This window comes from Protomyctophum parallelum (assembly GCF_964188405.1).
Source record: "Protomyctophum parallelum genome assembly, chromosome: 10".
NCBI classification, from domain to species: Eukaryota; Metazoa; Chordata; class Actinopteri; order Myctophiformes; family Myctophidae; genus Protomyctophum; species Protomyctophum parallelum.
In genome coordinates, this window is record NC_139704.1 from 31,122,156 (window position 1) to 31,137,485 (window position 15,330).

Below are 15,330 nucleotides of genomic sequence, written 5' to 3' on the forward strand. Positions count from 1 at the left end.
AGCAGAACTATTAGCTTGAATGCTAATTACTTAGTCTTATTCAAAACATCCAGAGACAAGAATCAGATAATGTTGCTAGCACGGCAGATGTATCCGGGGAATACTAAATATTTTTTACAAGCCTATAACGACGCCACCAGTCGTTCATATGGATATCTACTTGTTGACTTTAAAACAACAACACCGGACTGTTTTCGTCTCAGATCAGAGATATTAGCAGACACATCAGTAGTCTATTTACCTAGAAAAACCCTGTTGTAATCATGTCAGACCTCATTCGTAGAAATTTAGTCCTACTGGAAAGATTGTATAAGGCCAGTCCTAAAACCAGACGCATTATTCTGAAAAATGCCAGTTCAGATTTTCTGAATGCTCTCTGTGAAATCTCCATTAATATTCTGCGTGGCAAAATACCGTTATCAGCTAAACAATATAACGCATTGCAGAAGAAAAAGGGGCATGTGAGGTTAATTGCAGATAAACGGATTAATCTAACCAAAAAGAAACTAATTATTAACCAGAGAGGTAATGGTTTCATTCTGCCATTGCTAGCTGCTGCACTGCCTTTCATAACCAGTCTGTTTTCACGGAGATAGTTTTTATTTCTACTATTTTTTATTTACAAATATGGACCACGTACAGAAAATGTTTCTAGTACCACAACAGCAGTTGGATAGTTTAAAACAGTTATCATCATCATCAGCATCACCTCGTGAATCTATCAGACAAGTCGCTGAGAATGAATTGGATAAATCAATACTAGATGTCTTGAACACCCATGACACCGATTTACATGCAAAAGCGAAGAAATACACTATGGTTTTACATAGATATTTGGCTCTGGTTAAACAGAGAGGGGCCGATACAACTATGCTCACATTGTCATTACCTAAAGGCATACAAAACACTCATGTGGATGATAGTGCAGAAAATGCTAATGTAGTAACCTCAGAAGACCATGTTTTGAAGGATATTTTATACCATATGCCTGACAAAAACAAGAAGAATGTTCAACACATTATGGATACATTATCTAAATATAAAGATGATGTCTCATGGACCCCCCATGGAGAGTTAATTATCGATGGAAATACTATTAGAGGATCACATCTTTACGACTTACTTAAGAATGTAACAAATCCATTCAAGATGTCCGATGATAAGAGACCACGGGGGTGGATGCAGTTTTTGGATAAAATTGCCACATTGAATATACCTCTATCTGCCATTCCCAACAATAACGTCAAGGTATCTATCGCTGCCATAAAACGTGGTGATATATCTCCGGCTAGGAAACGAGGTAGACCAAGTGCCATAGCTTATGAAATATCACCAGTGAGGAGGACACCTAGGAGTCGAAGTATTACGAGGCGTACCCCATCAAAAGTCTGGCTTGATTTATGATATGGTTTATATTATGTATTTTCTTTTGATCTTTTCATTTTTGTTTTAATTGTATTTTGTTTAATTCTATGTATGTACTATGCTACTGTGATTCATATAATGTCAACAAGATGTATATGCTATACACATGCCAGTGAATGTGACTGTGTTTTATGTTATGTAAAATAGTAAAATTAAATAAAAACATTACATTTTGAAATAATTTGTATCCGTGTTTTATTTATTTATTATTAAATCATGAAATCATCTTAACATCAATTACATTTTTTCACATACAATATTTTACATGCTCTACACACTGTACACACGTAAAATCATGATTTCTACACATCTCCGGACGTATTCTACTAACAAACTTACATACCATAACATCATTACAACATAGATCATCCTTATACAAATTCATCACTTTTTCATAAGAAAAACCCCTCTGCATATAACATAGAAAGAATACACAATGTTGACCACATGTTGTAGCCATGTCATCTTGGACTTGTTTTACAGAATAGGTCACACTAACACAATTCTTCTGAAGAAATATATTTATATCTTCAGGGAAATTCCTATATGTAGGAGGGTGTCCAAATGAATCAAAGAAATATCCATGTCGATCATTATTGATATATATGGCTAACCAATGTGCCCCATCCATCGATGACGGTTGGGTATTGATAATAACCATAACAGGTAAACTACTAATAATAATATCTGGGAGTTGATCACATGCCAATACCCCCAATAAATGTATGTGTCTCTTAACCTTCTTTTTAAGAACACTAGTTAATTCTATAGTATTCATGTCTAGTATCTAGTTTTTAATACTCTAATAATAATCCACTAAGACCTGTCTACGGTTTGATATCTCAATGATTGAATCGAAAATAGCATAACAGATCATGTTGACTGTATGAGGTAGCGGGGTTCTAAATCTGGCCTCCAAACGGACGTTTCCAGACCGGATCAATGACACGTGTCCACCACAACCCTCGTCTGGTTCTAGATTGAAGCAATACAATGTATATCCTAGACCAAAATCTCTTCGGGTGATGGCTAGGCCTCTGTCTTTCAGTTGACGACCAGTGGCCTGTATCATCTGATAATATTCACGTCCATACTGTCCATTATCGAAGGATGGTTGAAAAGGTCTCCCTGGGTATGATTGACTGTCCGTATGTAGATTCAAGAATTCTAAATTGTAATGATGGAATTTGAAGGGATTCCTAGTGTAGTTCCCTGTGAATGCTTCATGATCGACAAAACCGATAACTATAAACTTAGGTATCTGACCTAAAAATAAGTTCTCCTGGCTGCATAGTCGTGCTCCATTCGGTATAGAAACGGTCTTCAAACATACTCTATCAATAGGATATTTGATATTTGTCTGTGTTAAAGCTCGGGCATGCCCCATTCGGACACCCGGCGATACTGATACTTTCTTTATAAATAGACTAGCTGATACAATTTTAACCCTATAACCACCAGCAGCATTTGTAGCCATCAGACAGAAATCATCTTTAGCACGTATAAATTTCATCTTGAGATCAACGCCATTTATAAGTAATTTTTCTTGAAAAAACATATCAGAATGAATAGGAGCTATAATATCTACAATTGTACTATCGGCAGTATATACAGCTCTAGCAGTAAGACCCGCATTTTCACCAGCGGGGCTTGAAGCGTCCATATGTCCACATGTATCTTTAGAGAAGAGACCACATCCAAACTGACTGGATAGTGTATCCTCACCATAATTCAGCAAACATTCCAATATCCCTCTATAAGGGTAAGTATTAGATGCATGTGATATGAGTGTATCCCCTAGCATAATATCTACTTGGGAGAATAGTGTACACCCCGGATAATTGATAAATCCTACTTCAGCTCCTGCCGCAATATTGGTTCCATTACCATTCGTGATTTTAGCTTGTACGTGTAAATATGTATTATTCAGATCGAGATATTCCTCAGAACTCCCGGTGATGTAAAACTCGATAGGCGCGGTATCCGTGAGGGCTGATAAGGGATTTATTTCGTGGTAAGTATTCTTATCAATTGCTGTTTGAGTCAAACAAACACTGAAGAGGTCGAGCTCACTCTTTGAGCATTCTTGCGATTGAGTATGTATCAACGACATGGTGAAATAATGTAGAATGGGGAGTATGGTTAGAAGATGTCTCTAGTTGACGATCTAGTAGTCCTACTGATGTGACGTCTAGCCTTTGTCTTCTTCTTATGGGGCTCGGCTACTCTTTTATACGTATTTCTACGTTTCTTGACACGCCCATGTGTCTGGAACCTTGGAGGCCGTTTAATACCCCTCATATGATGAATCATTAGCCCCGATCCTTGCTGTCGTGGTTTTGAAGGCCTATTCATCATGTGGGTGATTACATCCCCTGCAATATTCTTAGCAGCTGTCTTCAGATGTGGTTTTGCGATAGTGAAACCACTCTTTAAAAGAGGCATAGCAAAACGAAAGATATTTCGAAAAATACCTCCCAGTCCCGATCCATATTGTGTAGGTGCACCCGTAAACCCCGGTAGTCCAGATCCTGCTTGATTAGCATAATATGACATATACCTGTCATCATGCGCAATGTATGGAGAGCCTCTCATTATTCTCACGGTCCTAAGATCTATCACGTATAGGTCTAAAGTGTAATTTAGCAACTACCTTCCCATATGTAAATGGAACATGTAAATTCTGATCAGTCTTCAGAGAGATTTCTATATCACCTATTATAGACCTGGACAGACGGGTGTAGTGTGGCTTATCATACAAGAGGTATGGCATTCGGCGGGCATCGTCGGCTATATTTATACTTCTCAATAAGGGGACATAACTATCCCCAACGATCTGATAATCCACGATATCTGTATACACATATATATTATAACATCCTCCGTAGATATCGGCAGGGTGTGGACTATAGCGTATAGGTTGATGGTGTGTAGGTATTTCAAACGGTTCACCAGGTGTAAACCCTAGAATTAACGCTAAACGTCCTCTAAATACTACTGTCATTCCTTCCCCGCCTGTGAAAAATATGCGATTTTCAATAGCGTTATACATTATGGTGACTTTTTTTACTCTATGATGTAATAGATTATTTATCTCCTTAATAATCCTAGAAATGCTATCGTAGACCCCTGGAGCTAACATTAACTGTATCGGTCCTATAGAACTAACTTTTACGATTCCATCTGTTTCATGTGGAGTAAAAGTAATCCACCCGTCATCCTTTGTAAAATTATGCCAGTTACGTGGGTATTGTATCTCGATTAACCCCACCTCATAAGGTTCTTTGAGGATGATAGGTTTTGCTAGTTTAGTTCTATAATTCCATATCTTGTTAGAGGGGTATACATCTAGTGATGCATTACTAGGTAGTGTTAAATAAAACCCTTGTCCTTCCATTGTGTGATTCACATATGATATGAATCATATGATCTCCTCATAGCCTTAAATATGCTATACTCTTAATTCAAAATGATATCGACTACTACTACACTTGATCAATAATCTCACTTTCTGGCACCCATGAATTGAACTTTTCGCCCCAACCTAGCCATTTAATTAATACCATTATACGACCTCGAGACTTTTTCTTTTTTAGTATTTTTTCTATTTTGAAAACCTTATTTTTGTCGATGATAACTTTCTGTAGCTCCTTTTCATAAAACGTCCCCTGTATATCCTCCCCTGAAGCATCCTGTAACTTGTAAACTGGTGGGGATCTCATGATACATTCCGTTATTTTGAAAAATTCATCTGTAAATGTCTGTTCATAACCTTTTCTAAACACCCCTCTATATTTTGAGATGCGTACAGTATCACCCATATTGTATTTACATTTTATACTATAGCTATTCTTAGACTTGTATAAATTATTGAATACTATATTCTCATTATCCTTATTAACCATAGATGGGGCCATTTTAATAGATCTATGATATGATCCATTATAGGCATCGACTAATTGCTGTAGAACAGGTATATATCTCCGGGAATTGACTGATGTCAAATAACGCCACATCTTTGTCTTCAGGGTCCTATTGAAACGCTCGACTATACTAGCCTTTGTCTCATTATCAGTTGAGAAATGATGGATCCCATTTCCTTGCATCAATTGTTGAAATGTCTTGTTATAAAATTCTTTACCGGCATCACTCTGTAATTTCTGGGGAGTTCTCCCCTCATCCAAGATATCTTTAAAGGCCTCTGTAACACAAGCTCCCGTCTTATTGTGTAGAGGTCTCACCCATGCATATTTTGAAAACACATCTATACATGTCAGAATATACCTAATACCGTCATTTTCTTTAGAATATTCCCCCATTTCAACCAGATCAGCTTGAAATTGTTTATCTATGCCGCTTACAAATACTCTATTCCTCCTAAAATTCTTGGCCGCAGGAGCATGAAGTGTATATACATCTTGTTTCTCTAACCACTTTTTAACCTCCACTATTTTAGGAGTGACCCCATGATCTGTTTTAGCAGCTGCGATCAGTCTGGATACCCCTCCTAACCCCCCAGGGTTACCAGCATCATAATATATCTTCTGTAAAGTTCCGTCCATCATAACATCTAGACCAACAATGAATAGATTGTACACTAGTCATGTATTAAGTATTGTTTTTTTCTTTTTTATTATTATTCTTAATGATTCACTCTATATTTGCTGGCCTATCATTTTTAAAGTATACGTGTAACTCTATAGCTAATATCTTATTATATCTATATCATGTTTTGTTACACTATAATGTATAATAATCTTAAACCATGAGTGTCATGGTTAACTGTGAATCCATGGTGTCATAAGCATCTAGCATTACCCAGAAGGCCATAGGGGGCGTTACTTTAAACTCATTCACAACCACGAGTGACAGGGTTGACGCTGGATCCACTGTATAACAGATGTGTAGCATTACCAATGATGCATCAGGCATTCGTGACTACCACAGCGGCGAGTCCCTATTCTACATATCTATTCCCACCCGTGAGAACAAACACGCACACCTAATCGAGGGGAGGTTGCATCAGCTGAAATGCTGTGATCAGATTGGTTAAAAAAAAATTAACCAGCATGCAATAGTTACTTCCATGCACTTAATTAAACATTTCATTTACAAAATACAGTATATTCACATATTTTGTTCACATGGTACAAACAGTATATAACTAATTATAACTGTCATCATATTACACCTATATCATGTTTTTGTTACACTATAATGTATAATAATCTTAAACCATGAATGTTATAGTTGACGTTGGATCCCCGGAATGCATCTAGCATTACCCAGAAGGCCATAGGAGGATGCTTTAAACTCATTCACAACCATGAGTGACAGGGTTGACGCTGGATCCACTGTATAACAGACCAGCAAGGTTATAATAGTTAACTAAAACTAACTAAAAAACGAAAACTAGAATTAAAAAAAAAAAACATTTTAGTTAACTGAAACTAAATAAAAAACTAAAAATAAATTAAAAACGATAACTAAACTGAAACTGTATTGCGTGTTCACAAAACACAACACAAAACACAAAATAATACAAAACCTACTTTAACCACAAACATTAGGAAAAACATGAAGCCTAATTGAAGGGTCTATTACTCTATTTGGTTACCAACTCTCCATGATTTAGCTGGTGGGGATCACATGAACCCCTCTCAAGGACCACTGGTAGTCCCCGACCGCTGAAAACATTGCACTATGTGACTGAAATCACATCAGGGCATAGATGGTATTGCAGTGTAATTATATATATAGAAATTGACCACTAGGTGGGGTATCCTTGACTTACACCAGAAATAAAACAAAAGTCTGGATTCGTGACTGCCACAGCAGCGGGTCATCCATTCACAAACCGTGAGTCACAAACACCGCATCATAGTATCACTCACCATTCCTCCTCTCAGTACTGTAATCTGATTCCTTGTCTGCTCCCCCCATCGAACTCAGAGCTAATATTATAGGGGCGCTGTGAAGCTTCACACTTAGAAATGCTACGGCAGTTGTTAATGTCAATAAACTTTATAAAATTATAATTAAACTACTACTTTTTATTTTAAGTAATGTCTACACAGGCCTAACTGTTGTGGTCAGATTTGGTTAAATGCTTGGCTGAATGTTAAAGACAAAAAACAATCTATGACCACTTAGTTATAGTTTTTATCAATATTTATATGCATTCCGCTGAAAACATTGCACTATGTGACTGAAATCACATCAGGGCATAGGTGGTACTGCATTATTGAAACGGATTCTCAATAGCCACCTGGCACTTGAAAGGAGTGGAGAGAGCCCCCACCCTTGTTTACACAACACCCCTGTTTTTTAAAATCTAATTAACACATTCTGATGTCCACCTGGCACTTGAAACGGATTCTCAATAGCCACCTGGCACTTGAAAGGAGTGGAGAGAGCCCCCACCCGTGTTTACACAACACCCCTGTTTTTTAAAATCTAATTAACACATTCTGATCTCCACCTGGCACTTGAAAGGAGTGGAGAGAGCCCCCACCCGTGTTTACACAACACCCTTTGAAAACTGCCAGATGTCAGTTCAAAGGAGTGGAGAGAGCCCCCACCCCTGTTTACACAACACCCTTTGAAAACTGCCAGATGTCAGTTCAAAGGAATGGAGAGCCCTATTGTTTCCTTTTCACACCTGTATGCGGAATCTCTGCACCTGGCCCCGGTTGCCGGCAAGGCAGGGACATGTCACAGGGAGATGCATGGAGGAAGGGAGGGAACACACACACGCACACACACACACACACACACACACTGTACACACACTGTCATGGAAAATGTGCGATTAGCTTTCATTATTTAATAATAACACTATGCTAATTATATTTATGATATTTATGATATATATATACAATATGATTTATGATTTATGGAATGTATGGAATTCAAGGAATGTAAATAATTGAATGCATAAATTAATTACTCATTTGCATAAATTATGCATTAATTGACTCAGTGGCGCCCCCAAGTGGTCAAAAAGGGTGGTGTCCCCCCACCCAATTATACTACTGTCGGCCTCCTGGTGTTAAAAATGCAGGTCAAAGGTTTTTCCTTGGCCTCTAGTGAGTGTCCATGCAACGTTTCATGCAGGTTGGTGCAGTTATAGGTTATGCACTTTATGGAGGCAGCTCTGCCATATAATAATATAATATATTTATATATATATATATATATATAATATAATATATACTGGACTGCAGCGTTTTGAAGAAGAGAGGCAAGGGAAGGAAAGGCCAGGGGAGGAAGATGATCACTGCAGCCAAGGCCACGACTAACACTGACTTCATATGCCCTCACTGCAATAAACCATGTGGTGCTCGGATTGGACTTCACAGTCACCTCAAAACTCACCAGTAGAAGAAGTGGAAGTCATCATCGGATACGATGGACTACCATAAGCAAGCGCGTGTACCAAGTACCCAAAGTCACTGTAAAGCGACTTTGGGTACCCAGAAAAGCGCTATATAAATCGTATATATTATTGTTTATTATTATTAAAGCAACGGAGGGGTATCATTAGACAAAGTAGTAAAACATGTAGACCTATATAAAAACACAGACTATTATCAAAATTGGATCACCCTCACTTGGACTTGAAATACAATTAGCTCACCCTCCCTCTGACTAAAATTAAAAAGGCATCACCCTCCCCTATTTTCCTCCAGGCCCCCCTTTTCCTGAATTTCGACTGGTCTCTTAAGGCTCATTCATAGTCTGGATTTTCGCTGGTGAGGTGACCACCGCTCCGGTGGTGAGGTGACCACCGCTCCGGTGGTGAGGTGACCACCGCTCCGGTGGTGAGGTGACCACCGCTCCGGTGGTCACCTGAAATAAATAATGTTGAGCGGTGGTGAGTAAAAACAGAGAGAAGGGCTGGGGCGGTGGCGGTGGTTTGCTCTTCACCGCGGCTCATGACGTCATGATGTTGTTCGGTGGTCACCTCACCACCGAAAATCCAGACTATGAATAACGCTTTAGCCTTTCGTTAATTTCCAGTTAGGTGTACTGTAAGTAGCAGCAGCAGACAGGCTTACCTGTATACCGTACTTCACCTAAAGACAAACCATATGTCCCTGGATGATTTATCATATTGAAACATAATGGCACAGTAGCTAAAAGTGATAACCTTTTCTAAGTATATAAAATGCATCGCTGTGTTGCTCTATTGGATATTATCTTTGTATTCTGCCATTGAGCACTGAAGAACTCACTTCAGACATAATTTGTTCACCTTTATATAAAATGCGTCTAGGATTGTGATTAGGATGTGATTTCCGAACACTTCCATAATGAAAATGGAGTCACAAACTCCTCTGCCAAAAAATACAATTTATTTTTTAAGTACAATGAATAGGAGTGTGGAGCCCAATGCAAAGACCAAGTAAAAAAATAAAAAAATAACTTTGGAATAAGCTGTAATAAGCTTTGTCATAAGTTATTTGTTGTACAATTTTTTATCCCGCAAACCAACGATTTTCTGTAATACGGGCAAGGAGTCACTAACTCACTGCACACAATTTGGTTTTGATTTACAGAATAAGTGCTACACCATTCAAACATTCATACATATACATACATACATATAATTTGGTAAAATAAAAAACATTAGGGAACGACACCATGCAGTCAAAAGTCATTTTGTACGTAGCCCCAAAGTAATCAGCAAAAACCCCACAGTTAAAATAAAAATGGATAACTTGCTGCATAGAATGAGAAATAACTGCAAATACAGTAGATGAATAACTCCAGTGTGGCGAAACACTACTAATTGGTAGATTCTACAACACAGCATACGATATATTAGTCGAATACAGAGGAGATTAATTCATGCAGTATGCAGCGTTCAAGTGAAACTGTGTTTTAAACCCATTCTGAACGGGAACCCATTTTGGTGTTAGCATCATGTTATGCTTTAGCTATTGAAAAATAGCAGATCTACAAGCTCATATCGCGCCACCGAGTGGCGCGATACGAGCTTGTAGGTCTGCTATTTTTTGAAAAATCGAAGAACGACTGACATTTTTTAGAATCTGATCTCAGGTCAGAATGGGTTGATCAGACCAGTGTGTGTCCAGTGGAAACCTTGTATGAATCTGATCTCAGGTCAGAATGGGTTAAAGTACTTTGTGACGTTTAAACTGGCCGAGACTCAGAAATCTGGACCCCCAATATCAACCATCACAATTATTCACTAACCAATACAGGCTGCAATCCATAACTTTCTATACTGCTCATCCAAGAGGCAATCCCCACTTGGCCAGGGAAGGTGTGTATCTTCCATATTGCCTTCTATATGAGTTCCAGGCACTAAGGAGTAAAGTGAAGAGAGGAGAGGATTGTCACCTGATCAAGGCCGTTCACGGCCGAAACGTCTTATTTATGGTGTATTGAATGAAAAGCAAACCCCTTGGAGCAAACCTGTGTGCGGACTGTCCTCTCTTCACTGTACTTACCTTAGTCCAGCACCAGACAGGAACTGGATGTGCGCTAGCCACCTACCTTTTTATGCTAAGGAGTATGGGCCGATTCATACTCCTATTTTAGAGCCGAATAAAAGTCGGTTCGGCTCTGTAGAGCCTACAATTTGACGTCATTTGAGGTTCGGGGGGGCGGGTACCGTCCTAAAGTCGGCTCTTCGGTGCTACTGAAAATTTCTGACGAGCCGACTTTCGGCACTACAGCGCCGAAACAGCGGTAAAATAGGAGTATGAATCGGCCCTAAAGGCCTGGACAGAGTCTGTTTGTGCCTTGCGTTAGGGAGTCAAACGCACACACAAAAAAAACTCAAGGTTATTTTAAGACCTTACTAGAGATGTCCCGATATACACATTTTTCAATTCAGATCCGATCCCGATACCACAATTTCTGTGTTAGCCGATACTGAATACCGATACCAGAGAATGATAACAATGAATGAAGTCCACCGACTGGGAATAGTGTTTATAGCTATCTAGCTAGTAGCTATATATCTTGTGTTTTGTTATACAGTATAGCAGACTCCTCACTCATATACAGTAGCAGTTTTGTTTTAGTCACATTTTAGTCACCTGGAATGTGGTGTTGTTAGTCTAGTTTTGGTCGACTAAATGTCATGAGATTTTAGTCGACTAAATCTACAGGTGATTTAGTCAACTAAAATGTATTTTGGCGGGCCTTGATGCCGTCGTAATGACTGTTTTTACACTTGCTGAAAATAGCCGATCTACAAGCTCACAACGCGTCGCAGCGCGACGCGTTGTGAGCTTGTAGATCGGCTATTTTCAGCATGCAACCAAGTGTAAAATGACTTATACTGGATATCTTGTCCACTAGTCCCTTCCTAACATTTTAGTCTAGTTTTTATTTGTTGACGAAATTGTCAATATTTTTAGTCTTATTTTAGTCATCATAGATAGTTTTCATTTAGTTTCCATTTAGTTTTCGTCAGTGGAAAAAGGTAGTCGACGAACATTTTTCGTCTTAGTTTTAGTCGACGAAAACAACACTGTACAGTAGGCTACTGTATGTGCACTTGCATTTTGGGCAACTCCAAAGCAAACTCCACATGCCCCAACATTTTATTTACCTGCCATAGTGTCAACCCCAACACATTTAAGTGCATCAAAATAGAAGCTCCGGGGTGCCAGAGTTGTCTGATCGCTTTTACTCTGAAAGCCATGAACCGGAAACACTTTCCTAAAAAAGTTGACTTTACAAAGTGACCTCACATCCCCGATCATCTTAATTTATTTTTTTACGCTCCAAAAAGCGTTTATATTTTGCGGGAGAGACGGATGAGGAGCAGAAATGAAGCGCCAGCATATCGATCCATTCATCACCACGGAGAGCGCCCTGGATTAGGAGATACGAGTCATTCTTTCCCCCGCGCTAACATGGGGGTCAATGACAAGCTAATAGTTGCACAGAGCGTTAGCGTACGGAAAGCGAAAAGCGAAATGCCAAAAAAAAAAGGAAAAATTCTGAATATTCTTATCTCGCCCCGTGTCACTAGGACGTCGCTAGGACGTCCACAGACGTCGTAGGCACTAATTTTTCGGAATCCTTATGACGGCCTCATGCGTCGTAATTTTGTTACGAGTTGAGATGCAGTTATAACTAAACTCATGATTTGTCATGACTCGAGTTGGCTTTGTCCGCGGCGTAACCGTCTTTAAATAAATACCTTTTTAAATGTCTATGGGAAAAATGTCATTGGGATTCATTTCCTGGGCCCTGGCGTCGTCATGACAGGGGGCTGGACTGCGACGCTCCATAGGCCCTATGGTACAGTACGGTTACAGTGATGTGATGTGATGTAATAGTGCAGTAATTTAAAATATAAGTACAATCAAAGGCAAGTTGCAAAAAAAAAAAAACGGGAAAAAAAGAGAACTTCTAGAAGCTTCTGTAAAATTGAAGCCATGGTACAGTACTTGTGAGTTGGATTGTAGCACTGCAACATTTCTTACCTGTCAACGAGCTGTCTGGGATTATTGGAAGCCGTTTGAATATGATAGGTGTTGTCACTCAGAGCAGCTGTCATGGTTCCTAAATAACCCATTTTGACCTGAGATCAGATTCTAAAAAATGTCTTCTACATCCTGACAGTTTTCTGAAAAAGCCTATGTTTCTATGTCAGTCGTTCTTTCGATTTTTCAAAAATAGCAGACCTACAAGCTCGTAGCGCGCCACTCGGTGGCGCGCTATGAGCTTGTAGATCTGCTATTTTTCAATAGCTAAAGCATAACGTAATGCTAACACCAAAAGGGGTTCCCGCCCCAAAATGGGATAACTGAATCTGACTGACAAAAATAAAAAGTATTTTCACACCCCCTATCCGCCGTCTATCCAGAGTTGCGAATCAATCTGCTTTTTTTTTACTGAGTGTTTTTCTCCAGAGTCATGTTCAAATTATGGCATATTTATATACGTTGTATACGATGGTGTCGCTCTTCGAAGATAGCCAATCAGTATGGGACACCTTTTGTATTCATTCATACATTTGTATTACATTCATATTCTCAGGTTTAGGTATATATATTTTTTCTGCGTTTATTTTTGAGTGGTGCAACCACTCCTACAACCAGCAATGTCTGTGTCTAACTATGTGTCTATACCTATGTGGCCATGAGCACGAGTATATGACTATTAGTACCAGCAGGGGCGCTGTTGTGCCAGAAACAGAGAGAGTGCTGCACTGTTGCCTGCTAATGAGAGAGAGAGAGAGGAGGAAGAGGAGGAGGAGGAGGGAGGGGGGAGTTGCACCACTCAGTTCACACAGGTGTGACTATTTTCCTACAAGTAGCCAATCATTTTTTTCTCCCTTTTTTGATGGTTATGCCAATGAATTCCTCGCGTAGATTGACATTCTGTTAGTAGCGTCGTGACTCCATCATACTCCTTCCACTCAACATGCCTTGAATGGTAAACGGTGCATTTATATAGCGTCTTTATCCAAGGCGCTTTACAGAGATTGTGCATTACATTCACCCATTCACACACACATTCATACACCGATGGCAGAGGAAACCATGCAAGGCTTCAACCAGCACATCAGGAGCAATTATATAGGGGTTCAGCGTCTTGCTCGAGGACACTTCGACAATAACTCGAACTGGCAGCCTATACGGTTACCATCCAGCCACTCTACTACCCCTGAGCCAGCGCCCGCCGCCTTGCTGACAGGCTCCGCCTCAGCCCCGTAGGGTTATGTTCCATGATAAATATCACCCTCGCTGCCTGGCTCCCCTCCACCCAACACCAACACGGGCCAATTGTGCTCGTATAGATGCTTCGGCCAAGCCGGCTGCACCGCAGCAGTGTTGTTTTTGGCAGCAAATTTCTATTTTAGTTTTAGTCATAGTCACTTGAATAGTTTTCACTTAGTTTTAGTCACATTTTAGTCACCTGGAATGTTCTAGTGTTTAGTCTAGTTTTAGTCGACTAAATGTCATACGATTTTAGTCGACTAAATCTACAGTTGATTTAGTCGACTAAAATGGGTTTTGACAGGCCTTGATGTCGTTGTAATGACATATTTTACACTTTGGTTGCATGCTGAAAATAGCAGATATACAATCTCACAACGCGTCGCAACTGGATCTCTTGTCCACTAGTCCCTTACTAACATTTTAGTCTAGTTTTTATTTGTTGACGATTGTCAGTATATTTAGTCTTAGTTTTAGTCATCATAGATTCGTTTTTATTTAGTTTTAGTCAGTGAAAAAAGGTAGTCGACGAACAATAACAATAGAATGTTTATAGAATAACTGTGTGGAAGAAGAAAATAACGACTAACCACTGACGCCTCAGTTTGCAATGCAGGCTTTGGCTGCATGTTAGCATTATGTTATGCTTGTAGGTCTGCTATTTTTTTTAACGACTGACATAGAAACATAGCTTTTTCAGAAAACTGTCATTTTCAAACAGACATTTTTAGAATCTGATCTCAGGTCAAAATGGGTGAAGTAGTAAAGCATCAACAAATTCTAACATTTTGAAAAATGCACACCTTGCTTTTTAATTTTGAGTCACAGATAATGAACATCTTCCCATCTTCCCGTGAGCATCTTTTTTTCCAAGACCTTTAATACTTAATACTTAATACGAGACGTCGTTGAATCCCTGCCAAACCAAACTGCTTCCCGTCGTCTCGCTTGGCCCCGTTCGTTCAGGCTTAATGCACTGCAGCGATAACTTGATTTTGCTGCATTGGTGGATATAATTGATACTCTATTGAGACAACACGATACAAAATGTGTCACTAGTGGATCACTTAAACTAATTCATGTTTTCTAATTGAATGCGGTAACCTTTTTCCTGGCACTGAGCCATATGCAACTCGCAAAGCAAGTGAAAGCTTATGTGTGTGTAAGGAATTAGATATTTGATTAAATGCCA